General features: G+C 35.4%; 7 non-coding genes across 7 annotated transcripts; all 7 read right to left on the bottom strand.

Moving 5' to 3' along the window:
* Window positions 1-2573: 2573 nt before the first annotated feature.
* Window positions 2574-2646, bottom strand: Trnaf-gaa (transfer RNA phenylalanine (anticodon GAA)). The gene has a single exon. It is a non-coding gene; the product is annotated as a tRNA-Phe (tRNA).
* Window positions 2647-5585: 2939 nt separating this feature from the next.
* Trnaf-gaa (transfer RNA phenylalanine (anticodon GAA)) lies at window positions 5586-5658 on the bottom strand. Its single transcript has one exon. It is a non-coding gene; the product is annotated as a tRNA-Phe (tRNA).
* Window positions 5659-8595: 2937 nt separating this feature from the next.
* Window positions 8596-8668, bottom strand: Trnaf-gaa (transfer RNA phenylalanine (anticodon GAA)). The gene has a single exon. It is a non-coding gene; the product is annotated as a tRNA-Phe (tRNA).
* A 2928-nt stretch (window positions 8669-11596) lies between these two features.
* Window positions 11597-11669, bottom strand: Trnaf-gaa (transfer RNA phenylalanine (anticodon GAA)). Its single transcript has one exon. It is a non-coding gene; the product is annotated as a tRNA-Phe (tRNA).
* A 2929-nt stretch (window positions 11670-14598) lies between these two features.
* On the bottom strand, window positions 14599-14671 carry Trnaf-gaa (transfer RNA phenylalanine (anticodon GAA)). Its single transcript has one exon. It is a non-coding gene; the product is annotated as a tRNA-Phe (tRNA).
* A 2929-nt stretch (window positions 14672-17600) lies between these two features.
* Window positions 17601-17673, bottom strand: Trnaf-gaa (transfer RNA phenylalanine (anticodon GAA)). The gene has a single exon. It is a non-coding gene; the product is annotated as a tRNA-Phe (tRNA).
* A 2941-nt stretch (window positions 17674-20614) lies between these two features.
* Trnaf-gaa (transfer RNA phenylalanine (anticodon GAA)) lies at window positions 20615-20687 on the bottom strand. Its single transcript has one exon. It is a non-coding gene; the product is annotated as a tRNA-Phe (tRNA).
* Between the last annotated feature and the right edge of the window lie 1633 nt (window positions 20688-22320).

Raw genomic sequence — 22320 nt, 5'->3', positions numbered from 1 at the left:
GCATTCTCCACAATAAAGATCATAGGTGTCTTACGTGCAAATCTATAGACACATCTACAACTACAGAATGGAAAAGCATTCTTAAGAATAAAATGAAGTAAGACATTTCAATGGGTACTTTGTTCCAAATATCTACAATCCGAGAATGTAAACGAATATCGTAATTTCGGAAAGATTTCATAATGCAGTTCTTACTATCCGATATTCTTCTCATCATTGAAAACACATACTTTCTCATTCATTCTTCAACACTAAATGCATTGTAGTTTACAAACATGATGGAGGCACTCTTCCGTCTCAAAAGGCTTAATAGCAGACGAAGACAGTTATTATAGTCAATAACCATGTTTCTTTTCATACATTCACTAACGTTTATCCAAAGAGCATCGCAGTACAATACGCAGCAATAGGATTTAAATCATGTAAATGTCATATTTATACCTGTCAATTTATCTGCAATAACTTCCTTCAACCTGCGACAGAAGAACTTACCAATAACACATCACCAGCAAAACTAAAAGTGTTAAGAAGGAACACATTTTCAGTCAACTGTATTCCCGCGTCACACTCACCCAGCTTAAGATATATTTCTTAAAAGTATAGACTAAACAACAAAGGAGAAAGATCACCTCCCTACCTCACCCCGTTGAATACATTGAAGAAACTGGATCATGTACTCCCCCCCCCCCGCCCCAATCAAAACTGGTTGCCATACCAGGTAACTCGAGTATGAACTATGGTGGCAGGTATTTGATTCTCGAGCACCTTTTCAAACAATCTCCAATAATGTCATAGTCTAAATGGGTCCATCTAAATAAAGCCTTTGACTCTTTGCCACGTGCCTTACTGCTAGTAAAACTAGGAATGTGCGTGCTGTCATATAAAGGATTAACATCTTATTGAAAGTTATCCTAAATCTAATATTGTAATTTTTTTAAGGTTCAAACGACGATCATTACCTTTGACAGGTTTTTCACAAGAATGAACACTTGGGCTATTTTAATGTAACATAATTTGTAATAATATTTAGATTTTGTAACAGATAGTAATATTTATAGAGACCAATGCTGATGAAAAGTTTTCAATGTGATCAAGACACTAATGAAAGATAATGTCTCAGATACTGAACGGTTCACAACAAAATCAAAGGATGCTGCGTCCGCAATAATTGTAAATCGTCGCTATTGCTTCTTTGAAACATAATCAAAGTCGTTGCTTTGACATACAAGTAATTACCATGGAATATAGAATGAAAATGAAACTCTTATGAATTACAATGGGCATTTAACTGAAATTTAGTATTTCTTTATCAAATTTATTTATCAAGGCATGATCACAGCCAACACTTGTAATAAACCAAGCAATTTCCTCAGCATAATAAAACCCAAAGAATTTGTTATTTGCTCATTGAATGAAAACATTATTCTTCTAAAGAATGCTCATATTTCTGTGCAAAATACTTCCATGAAAATGAAACACATTAATGAGAGATAGAGAGAGACGTACACTCTGTGTGTGTGTGTATGTGTGTGATTTAGAATTGAAAGGCAACTTTAACAATTATTTTGTCATATCGCTAGGATATCTACAGTGGCTCTTTATAGTGATGCCTAGCACTGGGGGCATCATGTCGCAGACATGTAGCATGATGTTCCACCCAGTCACATTATCGTGACACCAAGCCGACCAGTCCTATTACTAAAATCTTAAGCTGAGCGCTATGCCAAGCAGAGGTTAGTACTATAATTTTGTTACGTCTTTGGTATGACTCGGCCGGAAATCAAGCACATTTAGGAAAGAGAGATCTTCATTCAATGTATTATGTCTATGCATGTTTATGTGAGTCTCTAGTTGCAAGGATAAATGTCCTTTAGCTAAGAACAATTGCACAAGAGGCGTTTCAAATCAGAAAATCGATAGTCCATGCTATCAGCATAGTCATACAAAGTAAAATTCTTCCATGTTTACATATGTATTACACGAATAGATGTTTAGATATATATTCTTTCACGCCATGGAATCCACTCACATGGCACCTTCACAATTATACCAGTTGAAAACGCAAACATAATATTAAACGGAATTTCCGATCGAACGTTTGAGAATCAAATTTAAACCAAATATGGGTGATTGCACTAATATTTTACAATATTTGCAATCGATAAGCTTAATTATCATACGCTGTAACTCTTAAGGAATTCTTGATTGTAATCGTATCAAACTTTCCGCCAGATTTATTTTTCTATTTTACATTTTATTTTATACTACTTCACAACATGCATATGCGTGGGAAACAGGAAACTCTGCATCTCACTTCACAAGGTTCAAAACAATTTCTTACTTTGTTGAGAGAGAGAGAGAGAGAGAGAGAGAGTGGGGAGGGAGGAGGAGGAACCTAACGATAATAGAGATAACAAAAGTGTGAAAGTGAGTTTTGTCGGAAGTTTGTTTTATTTCCTTTTTAATCTTTTAAAAAATATTTATTTGTTAAAATGGTTTAAACGAGTTTTAAAATGAAAACAGGCTTTTGAAGGAAAATACAAAAATTCCTGCCAGCCGCCGGATATGTTCCGTGCCGGAACCCGGGATTGAACCGGGGGCCTTTAGATCTTCAGTCTAACGCTCTCCCAACTGAGCTATTCCGGCTGACATTGACAATTGTCGCAACTTACCTATGTGAGATTGCATTTATCACTGCGCACCAAATCCACATCACTGACAAGTTTGATCATCTACTTTATCAAATAAGTCAGTCACTTCTACAAGTCCACTTATAGACCACTGTACATCAATGGTAGTGTTTCAATTGTGTCTTCACAATTCTATAAAAGCAGTTTGCTAGGCAGCATCAAGAAAAGCAGTAAATTCACACCAATCTCATCCCTAGCTTTAACGATCTTCATACACGCCAACCACTAAAATAAACCTCCTTAAATAAGACAAGAATTCTTTATTTTCGATTGCGCTGTCCATACATGTCAATTAAAATATACAATATAAATGCATTCTCCACAATAAAGATCATAGGTGTCTTACGTGCAAATCTATAGACACATCTACAACTACAGAATGGAAAAGCATTCTTAAGAACAAAATGAAGTAAGACATTTCAATGGGTACTTTGTTCCAAATATCTACAATCCGAGAATGTAAACGAATATCGTAATTTCGGAAAGATTTCATAATGCAGTTCTTACTATCCGATATTCTTCTCATCATTGAAAACACATACTTTCTCATTCATTCTTCAACACTAAATGCATTGTAGTTTACAAACATGATGGAGGCACTCTTCCGTCTCAAAAGGCTTAATAGCAGACGAAGACAGTTATTATAGTCAATAACCATGTTTCTTTTCATACATTCACTAACGTTTATCCAAAGAGCATCGCAGTACAATACGCAGCAATAGGATTTAAATCATGTAAATGTCATATTTATACCTGTCAATTTATCTGCAATAACTTCCTTCAACCTGCGACAGAAGAACTTACCAATAACACATCACCAGCAAAACTAAAAGTGTTAAGAAGTAACACATTTTCAGTCAACTGTATTCCCGCGTCACACTCACCCAGCTTAAGATATATTTCTTAAAAGTATAGACTAAACAACAAAGGATAAAGATCACCTCCCTACCTCACCCCGTTGAATACATTGAAGAAACTGGATCATGTACTCCCCCCCCCCCGCCCCAATCAAAACTGGTTGCCATACCAGGTAACTCGAGTATGAACTATGGTGGCAGGTATTTGATTCTCGAGCACCTTTTCAAACAATCTCCAATAATGTCATAGTCTAAATGGGTCCATCTAAATAAAGCCTTTGACTCTTTGCCACGTGCCTTACTGCTAGTAAAACTAGGAATGTGCGTGCTGTCATATAAAGGATTAACATCTTATTGAAAGTTATCCTAAATCTAATATTGTAATATTTTTAAGGTTCAAACGACGATCATTACCTTTGACAGGTTTTTCACAAGAATGAACACTTGGGCTATTTTAATGTAACATAATTTGTAATAATATTTAGATTTTGTAACAGATAGTAATATTTATAGAGACCAATGCTGATGAAAAGTTTTCAATGTGATCAAGACACTAATGAAAGATAATGTCTCAGATACTGAACGGTTCACAACAAAATCAAAGGAAGCTGCGTCCGCAATAATTGTAAATCGTCGCTATTGCTTCTTTGAAACATAATCAAAGTCGTTGCTTTGACATACAAGTAATTACCATGGAATATAGAATGAAAATGAAACTCTTATGAATTACAATGGGCATTTAACTGAAATTTAGTATTTCTTTATCAAATTTATTTATCAAGGCATGATCACAGCCAACACTTGTAATAAACCAAGCAATTTCCTCAGCATAATAAAACCCAAAGAATTTGTTATTTGCTCATTGAATGAAAACATTATTCTTCTAAAGAATGCTCATATTTCTGTGCAAAATACTTCCATGAAAATGAAACACATTAATGAGAGACAGAGAGAGACGTACACTCTGTGTGTGTGTGTGTGTGTGTGTATGTGTGTGATTTAGAATTGAAAGGCAACTTTAACAATTATTTTGTCATATCGTTAGGATATCTACAGTGGCTCTTTATAGTGATGCCTAGCACTGGGGGCATCATGTCGCAGACATGTAGCATGATGTTCCACCCAGTCACATTATCGTGACACCAAGCCGACCAGTCCTATTACTAAAATCTTAAGCTGAGCGCTATGCCAAGCAGAGGTTAGTACTATAATTTTGTTACGTCTTTGGTATGACTCGGCCGGAAATCAAGCACATTTAGGAAAGAGAGATCTTCATTCAATGTATTATGTCTATGCATGTTTATGTGAGTCTCTAGTTGCAAGGATAAATGTCCTTTAGCTAAGAACAATTGCACAAGAGGCGTTTCAAATCAGAAAATCGATAGTCCATGCTATCAGCATAATCATACAAAGTAAAATTCTTCCATGTTTACATATGTATTACACGAATAGATGTTTAGATATATATTCTTTCACGCCATGGAATCCACTCACATGGCACCTTCACAATTATACCAGTTGAAAACGCAAACATAATATTAAACGGAATTTCCGATCGAACGTTTGAGAATCAAATTTAAACCAAATATGGGCGATTGCAGTAATATTTTACAATATTTGCAATCGATAAGCTTAATTATCATACGCTGTAACTCTTAAGGAATTCTTGATTGTAATCGTATCAAACTTTCCGCCAGATTTATTTTTCTATTTTACATTTTATTTTATACTACTTCACAACATGCATATGCGTGGGAAACAGGAAACTCTGCATCTCACTTCACAAGGTTCAAAACAATGTCTTACTTTGTTGAGAGAGAGAGAGAGAGAGAGAGAGAGTGGGGAGGGAGGAGGAGGAACCTAACGATAATAGAGATAACAAAAGTGTGAAAGTGAGTTTTGTCGGAAGTTTGTTTTATTTCCTTTTTAATCTTTTAAAAAATATTTATTTGTTAAAATGGTTTAAACGAGTTTTAAAATGAAAACAGGCTTTAGAAGGAAAATACAAAAATTCCTGCCAGCCGCCGGATATGTTCCGTGCCGGAACCCGGGATTGAACCGGGGGCCTTTAGATCTTCAGTCTAACGCTCTCCCAACTGAGCTATTCCGGCTGACATTGACAATTGTCGCAACTTACCTATGTGAGATTGCATTTATCACTGCGCACCAAATCCACATCACTGACAAGTTTGATCATCTACTTTATCAAATAAGTCAGTCACTTCTACAAGTCCACTTATAGACCACTGCACATCAATGGTAGTGTTTCAATTGTGTCTTCACAATTCTATAAAAGCAGTTTGCTAGGCAGCATCAAGAAAATCAGTAAATTCACACCAATCTCATCCCTAGCTTTAACGATCTTCATACACGCCAACCACTAAAATAAACCTCCTTAAATAAGACAAGAATTCTTTATTTTCGATTGCGCTGTCCATACATGTCAATTAAAATATACAATATAAATGCATTCTCCACAATAAAGATCATAGGTGTCTTACGTGCAAATCTATAGACACATCTACAACTACAGAATGGAAAAGCATTCTTAAGAATAAAATGAAGTAAGACATTTCAATGGGTACTTTGTTCCAAATATCTACAATCCGAGAATGTAAACGAATATCGTAATTTCGGAAAGATTTCATAATGCAGTTCTTACTATCCGATATTCTTCTCATCATTGAAAACACATACTTTCTCATTCATTCTTCAACACTAAATGCATTGTAGTTTACAAACATGATGGAGGCACTCTTCCGTCTCAAAAGGCTTAATAGCAGACGAAGACAGTTATTATAGTCAATAACCATGTTTCTTTTCATACATTCACTAACGTTTATCCAAAGAGCATCGCAGTACAATACGCAGCAATAGGATTTAAATCATGTAAATGTCATATTTATACCTGTCAATTTATCTGCAATAACTTCCTTCAACCTGCGACAGAAGAACTTACCAATAACACATCACCAGCAAAACTAAAAGTGTTAAGAAGTAACACATTTTCAGTCAACTGTATTCCCGCGTCACACTCACCCAGCTTAAGATATATTTCTTAAAAGTATAGACTAAACAACAAAGGAGAAAGATCACCTCCCTACCTCACCCCGTTGAATACATTGAAGAAACTGGATCATGTACTCCCCCCCCCGCCCCAATCAAAACTGGTTGCCATACCAGGTAACTCGAGTATGAACTATGGTGGCAGGTATTTGATTCTCGAGCACCTTTTCAAACAATCTCCAATAATGTCATAGTCTAAATGGGTCCATCTAAATAAAGCCTTTGACTCTTTGCCACGTGCCTTACTGCTAGTAAAACTAGGAATGTGCGTGCTGTCATATAAAGGATTAACATCTTATTGAAAGTTATCCTAAATCTAATATTGTAATATTTTTAAGGTTCAAACGACGATCATTACCTTTGACAGGTTTTTCACAAGAATGAACACTTGGGCTATTTTAATGTAACATAATTTGTAATAATATTTAGATTTTGTAACAGATAGTAATATTTATAGAGACCAATGCTGATGAAAAGTTTTCAATGTGATCAAGACACTAATGAAAGATAATGTCTCAGATACTGAACGGTTCACAACAAAATCAAAGGAAGCTGCGTCCGCAATAATTGTAAATCGTCGCTATTGCTTCTTTGAAACATAATCAAAGTCGTTGCTTTGACATACAGGTAATTACCATGGAATATAGAATGAAAATGAAACTCTTATGAATTACAATGGGCATTTAACTGAAATTTAGTATTTCTTTATCAAATTTATTTATCAAGGCATGATCACAGCCAACACTTGTAATAAACCAAGCAATTTCCTCAGCATAATAAAACCCAAAGAATTTGTTATTTGCTCATTGAATGAAAACATTATTCTTCTAAAGAATGCTCATATTTCTGTGCAAAATACTTCCATGAAAATGAAACACATTAATGAGAGACAGAGAGAGACGTACACTCTGTGTGTGTGTGTGTGTGTGTGTATGTGTGTGATTTAGAATTGAAAGGCAACTTTAACAATTATTTTGTCATATCGTTAGGATATCTACAGTGGCTCTTTATAGTGATGCCTAGCACTGGGGGCATCATGTCGCAGACATGTAGCATGATGTTCCACCCAGTCACATTATCGTGACACCAAGCCGACCAGTCCTATTACTAAAATCTTAAGCTGAGCGCTATGCCAAGCAGAGGTTAGTACTATAATTTTGTTACGTCTTTGGTATGACTCGGCCGGAAATCAAGCACATTTAGGAAAGAGAGATCTTCATTCAATGTATTATGTCTATGCATGTTTATGTGAGTCTCTAGTTGCAAGGATAAATGTCCTTTAGCTAAGAACAATTGCACAAGAGGCGTTTCAAATCAGAAAATCGATAGTCCATGCTATCAGCATAATCATACAAAGTAAAATTCTTCCATGTTTACATATGTATTACACGAATAGATGTTTAGATATATATTCTTTCACGCCATGGAATCCACTCACATGGCACCTTCACAATTATACCAGTTGAAAACGCAAACATAATATTAAACGGAATTTCCGATCGAACGTTTGAGAATCAAATTTAAACCAAATATGGGCGATTGCAGTAATATTTTACAATATTTGCAATCGATAAGCTTAATTATCATACGCTGTAACTCTTAAGGAATTCTTGATTGTAATCGTATCAAACTTTCCGCCAGATTTATTTTTCTATTTTACATTTTATTTTATACTACTTCACAACATGCATATGCGTGGGAAACAGGAAACTCTGCATCTCACTTCACAAGGTTCAAAACAATGTCTTACTTTGTTGAGAGAGAGAGAGAGAGAGAGAGAGAGTGGGGAGGGAGGAGGAGGAACCTAACGATAATAGAGATAACAAAAGTGTGAAAGTGAGTTTTGTCGGAAGTTTGTTTTATTTCCTTTTTAATCTTTTAAAAAATATTTATTTGTTAAAATGGTTTAAACGAGTTTTAAAATGAAAACAGGCTTTAGAAGGAAAATACAAAAATTCCTGCCAGCCGCCGGATATGTTCCGTGCCGGAACCCGGGATTGAACCGGGGGCCTTTAGATCTTCAGTCTAACGCTCTCCCAACTGAGCTATTCCGGCTGACATTGACAATTGTCGCAACTTACCTATGTGAGATTGCATTTATCACTGCGCACCAAATCCACATCACTGACAAGTTTGATCATCTACTTTATCAAATAAGTCAGTCACTTCTACAAGTCCACTTATAGACCACTGCACATCAATGGTAGTGTTTCAATTGTGTCTTCACAATTCTATAAAAGCAGTTTGCTAGGCAGCATCAAGAAAATCAGTAAATTCACACCAATCTCATCCCTAGCTTTAACGATCTTCATACACGCCAACCACTAAAATAAACCTCCTTAAATAAGACAAGAATTCTTTATTTTCGATTGCGCTGTCCATACATGTCAATTAAAATATACAATATAAATGCATTCTCCACAATAAAGATCATAGGTGTCTTACGTGCAAATCTATAGACACATCTACAACTACAGAATGGAAAAGCATTCTTAAGAATAAAATGAAGTAAGACATTTCAATGGGTACTTTGTTCCAAATATCTACAATCCGAGAATGTAAACGAATATCGTAATTTCGGAAAGATTTCATAATGCAGTTCTTACTATCCGATATTCTTCTCATCATTGAAAACACATACTTTCTCATTCATTCTTCAACACTAAATGCATTGTAGTTTACAAACATGATGGAGGCACTCTTCCGTCTCAAAAGGCTTAATAGCAGACGAAGACAGTTATTATAGTCAATAACCATGTTTCTTTTCATACATTCACTAACGTTTATCCAAAGAGCATCGCAGTACAATACGCAGCAATAGGATTTAAATCATGTAAATGTCATATTTATACCTGTCAATTTATCTGCAATAACTTCCTTCAACCTGCGACAGAAGAACTTACCAATAACACATCACCAGCAAAACTAAAAGTGTTAAGAAGGAACACATTTTCAGTCAACTGTATTCCCGCGTCACACTCACCCAGCTTAAGATATATTTCTTAAAAGTATAGACTAAACAACAAAGGAGAAAGATCACCTCCCTACCTCACCCCGTTGAATACATTGAAGAAACTGGATCATGTACTCCCCCCCCCCGCCCCAATCAAAACTGGTTGCCATACCAGGTAACTCGAGTATGAACTATGGTGGCAGGTATTTGATTCTCGAGCACCTTTTCAAACAATCTCCAATAATGTCATAGTCTAAATGGGTCCATCTAAATAAAGCCTTTGACTCTTTGCCACGTGCCTTACTGCTAGTAAAACTAGGAATGTGCGTGCTGTCATATAAAGGATTAACATCTTATTGAAAGTTATCCTAAATCTAATATTGTAATTTTTTTAAGGTTCAAACGACGATCATTACCTTTGACAGGTTTTTCACAAGAATGAACACTTGGGCTATTTTAATGTAACATAATTTGTAATAATATTTAGATTTTGTAACAGATAGTAATATTTATAGAGACCAATGCTGATGAAAAGTTTTCAATGTGATCAAGACACTAATGAAAGATAATGTCTCAGATACTGAACGGTTCACAACAAAATCAAAGGATGCTGCGTCCGCAATAATTGTAAATCGTCGCTATTGCTTCTTTGAAACATAATCAAAGTCGTTGCTTTGACATACAAGTAATTACCATGGAATATAGAATGAAAATGAAACTCTTATGAATTACAATGGGCATTTAACTGAAATTTAGTATTTCTTTATCAAATTTATTTATCAAGGCATGATCACAGCCAACACTTGTAATAAACCAAGCAATTTCCTCAGCATAATAAAACCCAAAGAATTTGTTATTTGCTCATTGAATGAAAACATTATTCTTCTAAAGAATGCTCATATTTCTGTGCAAAATACTTCCATGAAAATGAAACACATTAATGAGAGATAGAGAGAGACGTACACTCTGTGTGTGTGTGTATGTGTGTGATTTAGAATTGAAAGGCAACTTTAACAATTATTTTGTCATATCGCTAGGATATCTACAGTGGCTCTTTATAGTGATGCCTAGCACTGGGGGCATCATGTCGCAGACATGTAGCATGATGTTCCACCCAGTCACATTATCGTGACACCAAGCCGACCAGTCCTATTACTAAAATCTTAAGCTGAGCGCTATGCCAAGCAGAGGTTAGTACTATAATTTTGTTACGTCTTTGGTATGACTCGGCCGGAAATCAAGCACATTTAGGAAAGAGAGATCTTCATTCAATGTATTATGTCTATGCATGTTTATGTGAGTCTCTAGTTGCAAGGATAAATGTCCTTTAGCTAAGAACAATTGCACAAGAGGCGTTTCAAATCAGAAAATCGATAGTCCATGCTATCAGCATAGTCATACAAAGTAAAATTCTTCCATGTTTACATATGTATTACACGAATAGATGTTTAGATATATATTCTTTCACGCCATGGAATCCACTCACATGGCACCTTCACAATTATACCAGTTGAAAACGCAAACATAATATTAAACGGAATTTCCGATCGAACGTTTGAGAATCAAATTTAAACCAAATATGGGTGATTGCACTAATATTTTACAATATTTGCAATCGATAAGCTTAATTATCATACGCTGTAACTCTTAAGGAATTCTTGATTGTAATCGTATCAAACTTTCCGCCAGATTTATTTTTCTATTTTACATTTTATTTTATACTACTTCACAACATGCATATGCGTGGGAAACAGGAAACTCTGCATCTCACTTCACAAGGTTCAAAACAATTTCTTACTTTGTTGAGAGAGAGAGAGAGAGAGAGAGAGAGTGGGGAGGGAGGAGGAGGAACCTAACGATAATAGAGATAACAAAAGTGTGAAAGTGAGTTTTGTCGGAAGTTTGTTTTATTTCCTTTTTAATCTTTTAAAAAATATTTATTTGTTAAAATGGTTTAAACGAGTTTTAAAATGAAAACAGGCTTTTGAAGGAAAATACAAAAATTCCTGCCAGCCGCCGGATATGTTCCGTGCCGGAACCCGGGATTGAACCGGGGGCCTTTAGATCTTCAGTCTAACGCTCTCCCAACTGAGCTATTCCGGCTGACATTGACAATTGTCGCAACTTACCTATGTGAGATTGCATTTATCACTGCGCACCAAATCCACATCACTGACAAGTTTGATCATCTACTTTATCAAATAAGTCAGTCACTTCTACAAGTCCACTTATAGACCACTGTACATCAATGGTAGTGTTTCAATTGTGTCTTCACAATTCTATAAAAGCAGTTTGCTAGGCAGCATCAAGAAAAGCAGTAAATTCACACCAATCTCATCCCTAGCTTTAACGATCTTCATACACGCCAACCACTAAAATAAACCTCCTTAAATAAGACAAGAATTCTTTATTTTCGATTGCGCTGTCCATACATGTCAATTAAAATATACAATATAAATGCATTCTCCACAATAAAGATCATAGGTGTCTTACGTGCAAATCTATAGACACATCTACAACTACAGAATGGAAAAGCATTCTTAAGAACAAAATGAAGTAAGACATTTCAATGGGTACTTTGTTCCAAATATCTACAATCCGAGAATGTAAACGAATATCGTAATTTCGGAAAGATTTCATAATGCAGTTCTTACTATCCGATATTCTTCTCATCATTGAAAACACATACTTTCTCATTCATTCTTCAACACTAAATGCATTGTAGTTTACAAACATGATGGAGGCACTCTTCCGTCTCAAAAGGCTTAATAGCAGACGAAGACAGTTATTATAGTCAATAACCATGTTTCTTTTCATACATTCACTAACGTTTATCCAAAGAGCATCGCAGTACAATACGCAGCAATAGGATTTAAATCATGTAAATGTCATATTTATACCTGTCAATTTATCTGCAATAACTTCCTTCAACCTGCGACAGAAGAACTTACCAATAACACATCACCAGCAAAACTAAAAGTGTTAAGAAGTAACACATTTTCAGTCAACTGTATTCCCGCGTCACACTCACCCAGCTTAAGATATATTTCTTAAAAGTATAGACTAAACAACAAAGGATAAAGATCACCTCCCTACCTCACCCCGTTGAATACATTGAAGAAACTGGATCATGTACTCCCCCCCCCCCGCCCCAATCAAAACTGGTTGCCATACCAGGTAACTCGAGTATGAACTATGGTGGCAGGTATTTGATTCTCGAGCACCTTTTCAAACAATCTCCAATAATGTCATAGTCTAAATGGGTCCATCTAAATAAAGCCTTTGACTCTTTGCCACGTGCCTTACTGCTAGTAAAACTAGGAATGTGCGTGCTGTCATATAAAGGATTAACATCTTATTGAAAGTTATCCTAAATCTAATATTGTAATATTTTTAAGGTTCAAACGACGATCATTACCTTTGACAGGTTTTTCACAAGAATGAACACTTGGGCTATTTTAATGTAACATAATTTGTAATAATATTTAGATTTTGTAACAGATAGTAATATTTATAGAGACCAATGCTGATGAAAAGTTTTCAATGTGATCAAGACACTAATGAAAGATAATGTCTCAGATACTGAACGGTTCACAACAAAATCAAAGGAAGCTGCGTCCGCAATAATTGTAAATCGTCGCTATTGCTTCTTTGAAACATAATCAAAGTCGTTGCTTTGACATACAAGTAATTACCATGGAATATAGAATGAAAATGAAACTCTTATGAATTACAATGGGCATTTAACTGAAATTTAGTATTTCTTTATCAAATTTATTTATCAAGGCATGATCACAGCCAACACTTGTAATAAACCAAGCAATTTCCTCAGCATAATAAAACCCAAAGAATTTGTTATTTGCTCATTGAATGAAAACATTATTCTTCTAAAGAATGCTCATATTTCTGTGCAAAATACTTCCATGAAAATGAAACACATTAATGAGAGACAGAGAGAGACGTACACTCTGTGTGTGTGTGTATGTGTGTGATTTAGAATTGAAACGCAACTTTAACAATTATTTTGTCATATCGCTAGGATATCTACAGTGGCTCTTTATAGTGATGCCTAGCACTGGGGGCATCATGTCGCAGACATGTAGCATGATGTTCCACCCAGTCACATTATCGTGACACCAAGCCGACCAGTCCTATTACTAAAATCTTAAGCTGAGCGCTATGCCAAGCAGAGGTTAGTACTATAATTTTGTTACGTCTTTGGTATGACTCGGCCGGAAATCAAGCACATTTAGGAAAGAGAGATCTTCATTCAATGTATTATGTCTATGCATGTTTATGTGAGTCTCTAGTTGCAAGGATAAATGTCCTTTAGCTAAGAACACTTGCACAAGAGGCGTTTCAAATCAGAAAATCGATAGTCCATGCTATCAGCATAATCATACAAAGTAAAATTCTTCCATGTTTACATATGTATTACACGAATAGATGTTTAGATATATATTCTTTCACGCCATGGAATCCACTCACATGGCCCCTTCACAATTATACCAGTTGAAAACGCAAACATAATATTAAACGGAATTTCCGATCGAACGTTTGAGAATCAAATTTAAACCAAATATGGGCGATTGCAGTAATATTTTACAATATTTGCAATCGATAAGCTTAATTATCATACGCTGTAACTCTTAAGGAATTCTTGATTGTAATCGTATCAAACTTTCCGCCAGATTTATTTTTCTATTTTACATTTTATTTTATACTACTTCACAACATGCATATGCGTGGGAAACAGGAAACTCTGCATCTCACTTCACAAGGTTCAAAACAATGTCTTACTTTGTTGAGAGAGAGAGAGAGAGAGAGAGAGAGTGGGGAGGGAGGAGGAGGAACCTAACGATAATAGAGATAACAAAAGTGTGAAAGTGAGTTTTGTCGGAAGTTTGTTTTATTTCCTTTTTAATCTTTTAAAAAATATTTATTTGTTAAAATGGTTTAAACGAGTTTTAAAATGAAAACAGGCTTTTGAAGGAAAATACAAAAATTCCTGCCAGCCGCCGGATATGTTCCGTGCCGGAACCCGGGATTGAACCGGGGGCCTTTAGATCTTCAGTCTAACGCTCTCCCAACTGAGCTATTCCGGCTGACATTGACAATTGTCGCAACTTACCTATGTGAGATTGCATTTATCACTGCGCACCAAATCCACATCACTGACAAGTTTGATCATCTACTTTATCAAATAAGTCAGTCACTTCTACAAGTCCACTTATAGACCACTGTACATCAATGGTAGTGTTTCAATTGTGTCTTCACAATTCTATAAAAGCAGTTTGCTAGGCAGCATCAAGAAAAGCAGTAAATTCACACCAATCTCATCCCTAGCTTTAACGATCTTCATACACGCCAACCACTAAAATAAACCTCCTTAAATAAGACAAGAATTCTTTATTTTCGATTGCGCTGTCCATACATGTCAATTAAAATATACAATATAAATGCATTCTCCACAATAAAGATCATAGGTGTCTTACGTGCAAATCTATAGACACATCTACAACTACAGAATGGAAAAGCATTCTTAAGAACAAAATGAAGTAAGACATTTCAATGGGTACTTTGTTCCAAATATCTACAATCCGAGAATGTAAACGAATATCGTAATTTCGGAAAGATTTCATAATGCAGTTCTTACTATCCGATATTCTTCTCATCATTGAAAACACATACTTTCTCATTCATTCTTCAACACTAAATGCATTGTAGTTTACAAACATGATGGAGGCACTCTTCCGTCTCAAAAGGCTTAATAGCAGACGAAGACAGTTATTATAGTCAATAACCATGTTTCTTTTCATACATTCACTAACGTTTATCCAAAGAGCATCGCAGTACAATACGCAGCAATAGGATTTAAATCATGTAAATGTCATATTTATACCTGTCAATTTATCTGCAATAACTTCCTTCAACCTGCGACAGAAGAACTTACCAATAACACATCACCAGCAAAACTAAAAGTGTTAAGAAGTAACACATTTTCAGTCAACTGTATTCCCGCGTCACACTCACCCAGCTTAAGATATATTTCTTAAAAGTATAGACTAAACAACAAAGGATAAAGATCACCTCCCTACCTCACCCCGTTGAATACATTGAAGAAACTGGATCATGTACTCCCCCCCCCCCGCCCCAATCAAAACTGGTTGCCATACCAGGTAACTCGAGTATGAACTATGGTGGCAGGTATTTGATTCTCGAGCACCTTTTCAAACAATCTCCAATAATGTCATAGTCTAAATGGGTCCATCTAAATAAAGCCTTTGACTCTTTGCCACGTGCCTTACTGCTAGTAAAACTAGGAATGTGCGTGCTGTCATATAAAGGATTAACATCTTATTGAAAGTTATCCTAAATCTAATATTGTAATATTTTTAAGGTTCAAACGACGATCATTACCTTTGACAGGTTTTTCACAAGAATGAACACTTGGGCTATTTTAATGTAACATAATTTGTAATAATATTTAGATTTTGTAACAGATAGTAATATTTATAGAGACCAATGCTGATGAAAAGTTTTCAATGTGATCAAGACACTAATGAAAGATAATGTCTCAGATACTGAACGGTTCACAACAAAATCAAAGGAAGCTGCGTCCGCAATAATTGTAAATCGTCGCTATTGCTTCTTTGAAACATAATCAAAGTCGTTGCTTTGACATACAAGTAATTACCATGGAATATAGAATGAAAATGAAACTCTTATGAATTACAATGGGCATTTAACTGAAATTTAGTATTTCTTTATCAAATTTATTTATCAAGGCATGATCACAGCCAACACTTGTAATAAACCAAGCAATTTCCTCAGCATAATAAAACCCAAAGAATTTGTTATTTGCTCATTGAATGAAAACATTATTCTTCTAAAGAATGCTCATATTTCTGTGCAAAATACTTCCATGAAAATGAAACACATTAATGAGAGACAGAGAGAGACGTACACTCTGTGTGTGTGTGTATGTGTGTGATTTAGAATTGAAACGCAACTTTAACAATTATTTTGTCATATCGCTAGGATATCTACAGTGGCTCTTTATAGTGATGCCTAGCACTGGGGGCATCATGTCGCAGACATGTAGCATGATGTTCCACCCAGTCACATTATCGTGACACCAAGCCGACCAGTCCTATTACTAAAATCTTAAGCTGAGCGCTATGCCAAGCAGAGGTTAGTACTATAATTTTGTTACGTCTTTGGTATGACTCGGCCGGAAATCAAGCACATTTAGGAAAGAGAGATCTTCATTCAATGTATTATGTCTATGCATGTTTATGTGAGTCTCTAGTTGCAAGGATAAATGTCCTTTAGCTAAGAACACTTGCACAAGAGGCGTTTCAAATCAGAAAATCGATAGTCCATGCTATCAGCATAATCATACAAAGTAAAATTCTTCCATGTTTACATATGTATTACACGAATAGATGTTTAGATATATATTCTTTCACGCCATGGAATCCACTCACATGGCCCCTTCACAATTATACCAGTTGAAAACGCAAACATAATATTAAACGGAATTTCCGATCGAACGTTTGAGAATCAAATTTAAACCAAATATGGGCGATTGCAGTAATATTTTACAATATTTGCAATCGATAAGCTTAATTATCATACGCTGTAACTCTTAAGGAATTCTTGATTGTAATCGTATCAAACTTTCCGCCAGATTTATTTTTCTATTTTACATTTTATTTTATACTACTTCACAACATGCATATGCGTGGGAAACAGGAAACTCTGCATCTCACTTCACAAGGTTCAAAACAATGTCTTACTTTGTTGAGAGAGAGAGAGAGAGAGAGAGAGAGTGGGGAGGGAGGAGGAGGAACCTAACGATAATAGAGATAACAAAAGTGTGAAAGTGAGTTTTGTCGGAAGTTTGTTTTATTTCCTTTTTAATCTTTTAAAAAATATTTATTTGTTAAAATGGTTTAAACGAGTTTTAAAATGAAAACAGGCTTTAGAAGGAAAATACAAAAATTCCTGCCAGCCGCCGGATATGTTCCGTGCCGGAACCCGGGATTGAACCGGGGGCCTTTAGATCTTCAGTCTAACGCTCTCCCAACTGAGCTATTCCGGCTGACATTGACAATTGTCGCAACTTACCTATGTGACATTGCATTTATCACTGCGCACCAAATCCACATCACTGACAAGTTTGATCATCTACTTTATCAAATAAGTCAGTCACTTCTACAAGTCCACTTATAGACCACTGTACATCAATGGTAGTGTTTCAATTGTGTCTTCACAATTCTATAAAAGCAGTTTGCTAGGCAGCATCAAGAAAATCAGTAAATTCACACCAATCTCATCCCTAGCTTTAACGATCTTCATACACGCCAACCACTAAAATAAACCTCCTTAAATAAGACAAGAATTCTTTATTTTCGATTGCGCTGTCCATACATGTCAATTAAAATATACAATATAAATGCATTCTCCACAATAGAGATCATAGGTGTCTTACGTGCAAATCTATAGACACATCTACAACTACAGAATGGAAAAGCATTCTTAAGAACAAAATGAAGTAAGACATTTCAATGGGTACTTTGTTCCAAATATCTACAATCCGAGAATGTAAACGAATATCGTAATTTCGGAAAGATTTCATAATGCAGTTCTTACTATCCGATATTCTTCTCATCATTGAAAACACATACTTTCTCATTCATTCTTCAACACTAAATGCATTGTAGTTTACAAACATGATGGAGGCACTCTTCCGTCTCAAAAGGCTTAATAGCAGACGAAGACAGTTATTATAGTCAATAACCATGTTTCTTTTCATACATTCACTAACGTTTATCCAAAGAGCATCGCAGTACAATACGCAGCAATAGGATTTAAATCATGTAAATGTCATATTTATACCTGTCAATTTATCTGCAATAACTTCCTTCAACCTGCGACAGAAGAACTTACCAATAACACATCACCAGCAAAACTAAAAGTGTTAAGAAGTAACACATTTTCAGTCAACTGTATTCCCGCGTCACACTCACCCAGCTTAAGATATATTTCTTAAAAGTATAGACTAAACAACAAAGGAGAAAGATCACCTCCCTACCTCACCCCGTTGAATACATTGAAGAAACTGGATCATGTACTCCCCCCCCCCCGCCCCAATCAAAACTGGTTGCCATACCAGGTAACTCGAGTATGAACTATGGTGGCAGGTATTTGATTCTCGAGCACCTTTTCAAACAATCTCCAATAATGTCATAGTCTAAATGGGTCCATCTAAATAAAGCCTTTGACTCTTTGCCACGTGCCTTACTGCTAGTAAAACTAGGAATGTGCGTGCTGTCATATAAAGGATTAACATCTTATTGAAAGTTATCCTAAATCTAATATTGTAATATTTTTAAGGTTCAAACGACGATCATTACCTTTGACAGGTTTTTCACAAGAATGAACACTTGGGCTATTTTAATGTAACATAATTTGTAATAATATTTAGATTTTGTAACAGATAGTAATATTTATAGAGACCAATGCTGATGAAAAGTTTTCAATGTGATCAAGACACTAATGAAAGATAATGTCTCAGATACTGAACGGTTCACAACAAAATCAAAGGAAGCTGCGTCCGCAATAATTGTAAATCGTCGCTATTGCTTCTTTGAAACATAATCAAAGTCGTTGCTTTGACATACAGGTAATTACCATGGAATATAGAATGAAAATGAAACTCTTATGAATTACAATGGGCATTTAACTGAAATTTAGTATTTCTTTATCAAATTTATTTATCAAGGCATGATCACAGCCAACACTTGTAATAAACCAAGCAATTTCCTCAGCATAATAAAACCCAAAGAATTTGTTATTTGCTCATTGAATGAAAACATTATTCTTCTAAAGAATGCTCATATTTCTGTGCAAAATACTTCCATGAAAATGAAACACATTAATGAGAGACAGAGAGAGACGTACACTCTGTGTGTGTGTGTGTGTGTGTGTATGTGTGTGATTTAGAATTGAAAGGCAACTTTAACAATTATTTTGTCATATCGTTAGGATATCTACAGTGGCTCTTTATAGTGATGCCTAGCACTGGGGGCATCATGTCGCAGACATGTAGCATGATGTTCCACCCAGTCACATTATCGTGACACCAAGCCGACCAGTCCTATTACTAAAATCTTAAGCTGAGCGCTATGCCAAGCAGAGGTTAGTACTATAATTTTGTTACGTCTTTGGTATGACTCGGCCGGAAATCAAGCACATTTAGGAAAGAGAGATCTTCATTCAATGTATTATGTCTATGCATGTTTATGTGAGTCTCTAGTTGCAAGGATAAATGTCCTTTAGCTAAGAACAATTGCACAAGAGGCGTTTCAAATCAGAAAATCGATAGTCCATGCTATCAGCATAATCATACAAAGTAAAATTCTTCCATGTTTACATATGTATTACACGAATAGATGTTTAGATATATATTCTTTCACGCCATGGAATCCACTCACATGGCACCTTCACAATTATACCAGTTGAAAACGCAAACATAATATTAAACGGAATTTCCGATCGAACGTTTGAGAATCAAATTTAAACCAAATATGGGCGATTGCAGTAATATTTTACAATATTTGCAATCGATAAGCTTAATTATCATACGCTGTAACTCTTAAGGAATTCTTGATTGTAATCGTATCAAACTTTCCGCCAGATTTATTTTTCTATTTTACATTTTATTTTATACTACTTCACAACATGCATATGCGTGGGAAACAGGAAACTCTGCATCTCACTTCACAAGGTTCAAAACAATTTCTTACTTTGTTGAGAGAGAGAGAGAGAGAGAGAGAGAGAGAGGGCAGGGAGGAGGAGGAACCTAACGATAATAGAGATAACAAAAGTGTGAAAGTGAGTTTTGTCGGAAGTTTGTTTTATTTCCTTTTTAATCTTTTAAAAAATATTTATTTGTTAAAATGGTTTAAACGAGTTTTAAAATGAAAACAGGCTTTTGAAGGAAAATACAAAAATTCCTGCCAGCCGCCGGATATGTTCCGTGCCGGAACCCGGGATTGAACCGGGGGCCTTTAGATCTTCAGTCTAACGCTCTCCCAACTGAGCTATTCCGGCTGACATTGACAATTGTCGCAACTTACCTATGTGAGATTGCATTTATCACTGCGCACCAAATCCACATCACTGACAAGTTTGATCATCTACTTTATCAAATAAGTCAGTCACTTCTACAAGTCCACTTATAGACCACTGTACATCAATGGTAGTGTTTCAATTGTGTCTTCACAATTCTATAAAAGCAGTTTGCTAGGCAGCATCAAGAAAATCAGTAAATTCACACCAATCTCATCCCTAGCTTTAACGATCTTCATACACGCCAACCACTAAAATAAACCTCCTTAAATAAGACAAGAATTCTTTATTTTCGATTGCGCTGTCCATACATGTCAATTAAAATATACAATATAAATGCATTCTCCACAATAAAGATCATAGGTGTCTTACGTGCAAATCTATAGACACATCTACAACTACAGAATGGAAAAGCATTCTTAAGAATAAAATGAAGTAAGACATTTCAATGGGTACTTTGTTCCAAATATCTACAATCCGAGAATGTAAACGAATATCGTAATTTCGGAAAGATTTCATAATGCAGTTCTTACTATCCGATATTCTTCTCATCATTGAAAACACATACTTTCTCATTCATTCTTCAACACTAAATGCATTGTAGTTTACAAACATGATGGAGGCACTCTTCCGTCTCAAAAGGCTTAATAGCAGACGAAGACAGTTATTATAGTCAATAACCATGTTTCTTTTCATACATTCACTAACGTTTATCCAAAGAGCATCGCAGTACAATACGCAGCAATAGGATTTAAATCATGTAAATGTCATATTTATACCTGTCAATTTATCTGCAATAACTTCCTTCAACCTGCGACAGAAGAACTTACCAATAACACATCACCAGCAAAACTAAAAGTGTTAAGAAGTAACACATTTTCAGTCAACTGTATTCCCGCGTCACACTCACCCAGCTTAAGATATATTTCTTAAAAGTATAGACTAAACAACAAAGGAGAAAGATCACCTCCCTACCTCACCCCGTTGAATACATTGAAGAAACTGGATCATGTACTCCCCCCCCCCCGCCCCAATCAAAACTGGTTGCCATACCAGGTAACTCGAGTATGAACTATGGTGGCAGGTATTTGATTCTCGAGCACCTTTTCAAACAATCTCCAATAATGTCATAGTCTAAATGGGTCCATCTAAATAAAGCCTTTGACTCTTTGCCACGTGCCTTACTGCTAGTAAAACTAGGAATGTGCGTGCTGTCATATAAAGGATTAACATCTTATTGAAAGTTATCCTAAATCTAATATTGTAATTTTTTTAAGGTTCAAACGACGATCATTACCTTTGACAGGTTTTTCACAAGAATGAACACTTGGGCTATTTTAATGTAACATAATTTGTAATAATATTTAGATTTTGTAACAGATAGTAATATTTATAGAGACCAATGCTGATGAAAAGTTTTCAATGTGATCAAGACACTAATGAAAGATAATGTCTCAGATACTGAACGGTTCACAACAAAATCAAAGGAAGCTGCGTCCGCAATAATTGTAAATCGTCGCTATTGCTTCTTTGAAACATAATCAAAGTCGTTGCTTTGACATACAAGTAATTACCATGGAATATAGAATGAAAATGAAACTCTTATGAATTACAA

The sequence above is a fragment of the Sinohyriopsis cumingii genome, chromosome 11, assembly GCF_028554795.1.
Source record: "Sinohyriopsis cumingii isolate HCF-2022 chromosome 11, ASM2855479v2, whole genome shotgun sequence".
Lineage (NCBI taxonomy): Eukaryota > Metazoa > Mollusca > Bivalvia > Unionida > Unionidae > Sinohyriopsis > Sinohyriopsis cumingii.
This window is presented reverse-complemented; position numbering and strand designations above follow the sequence as displayed.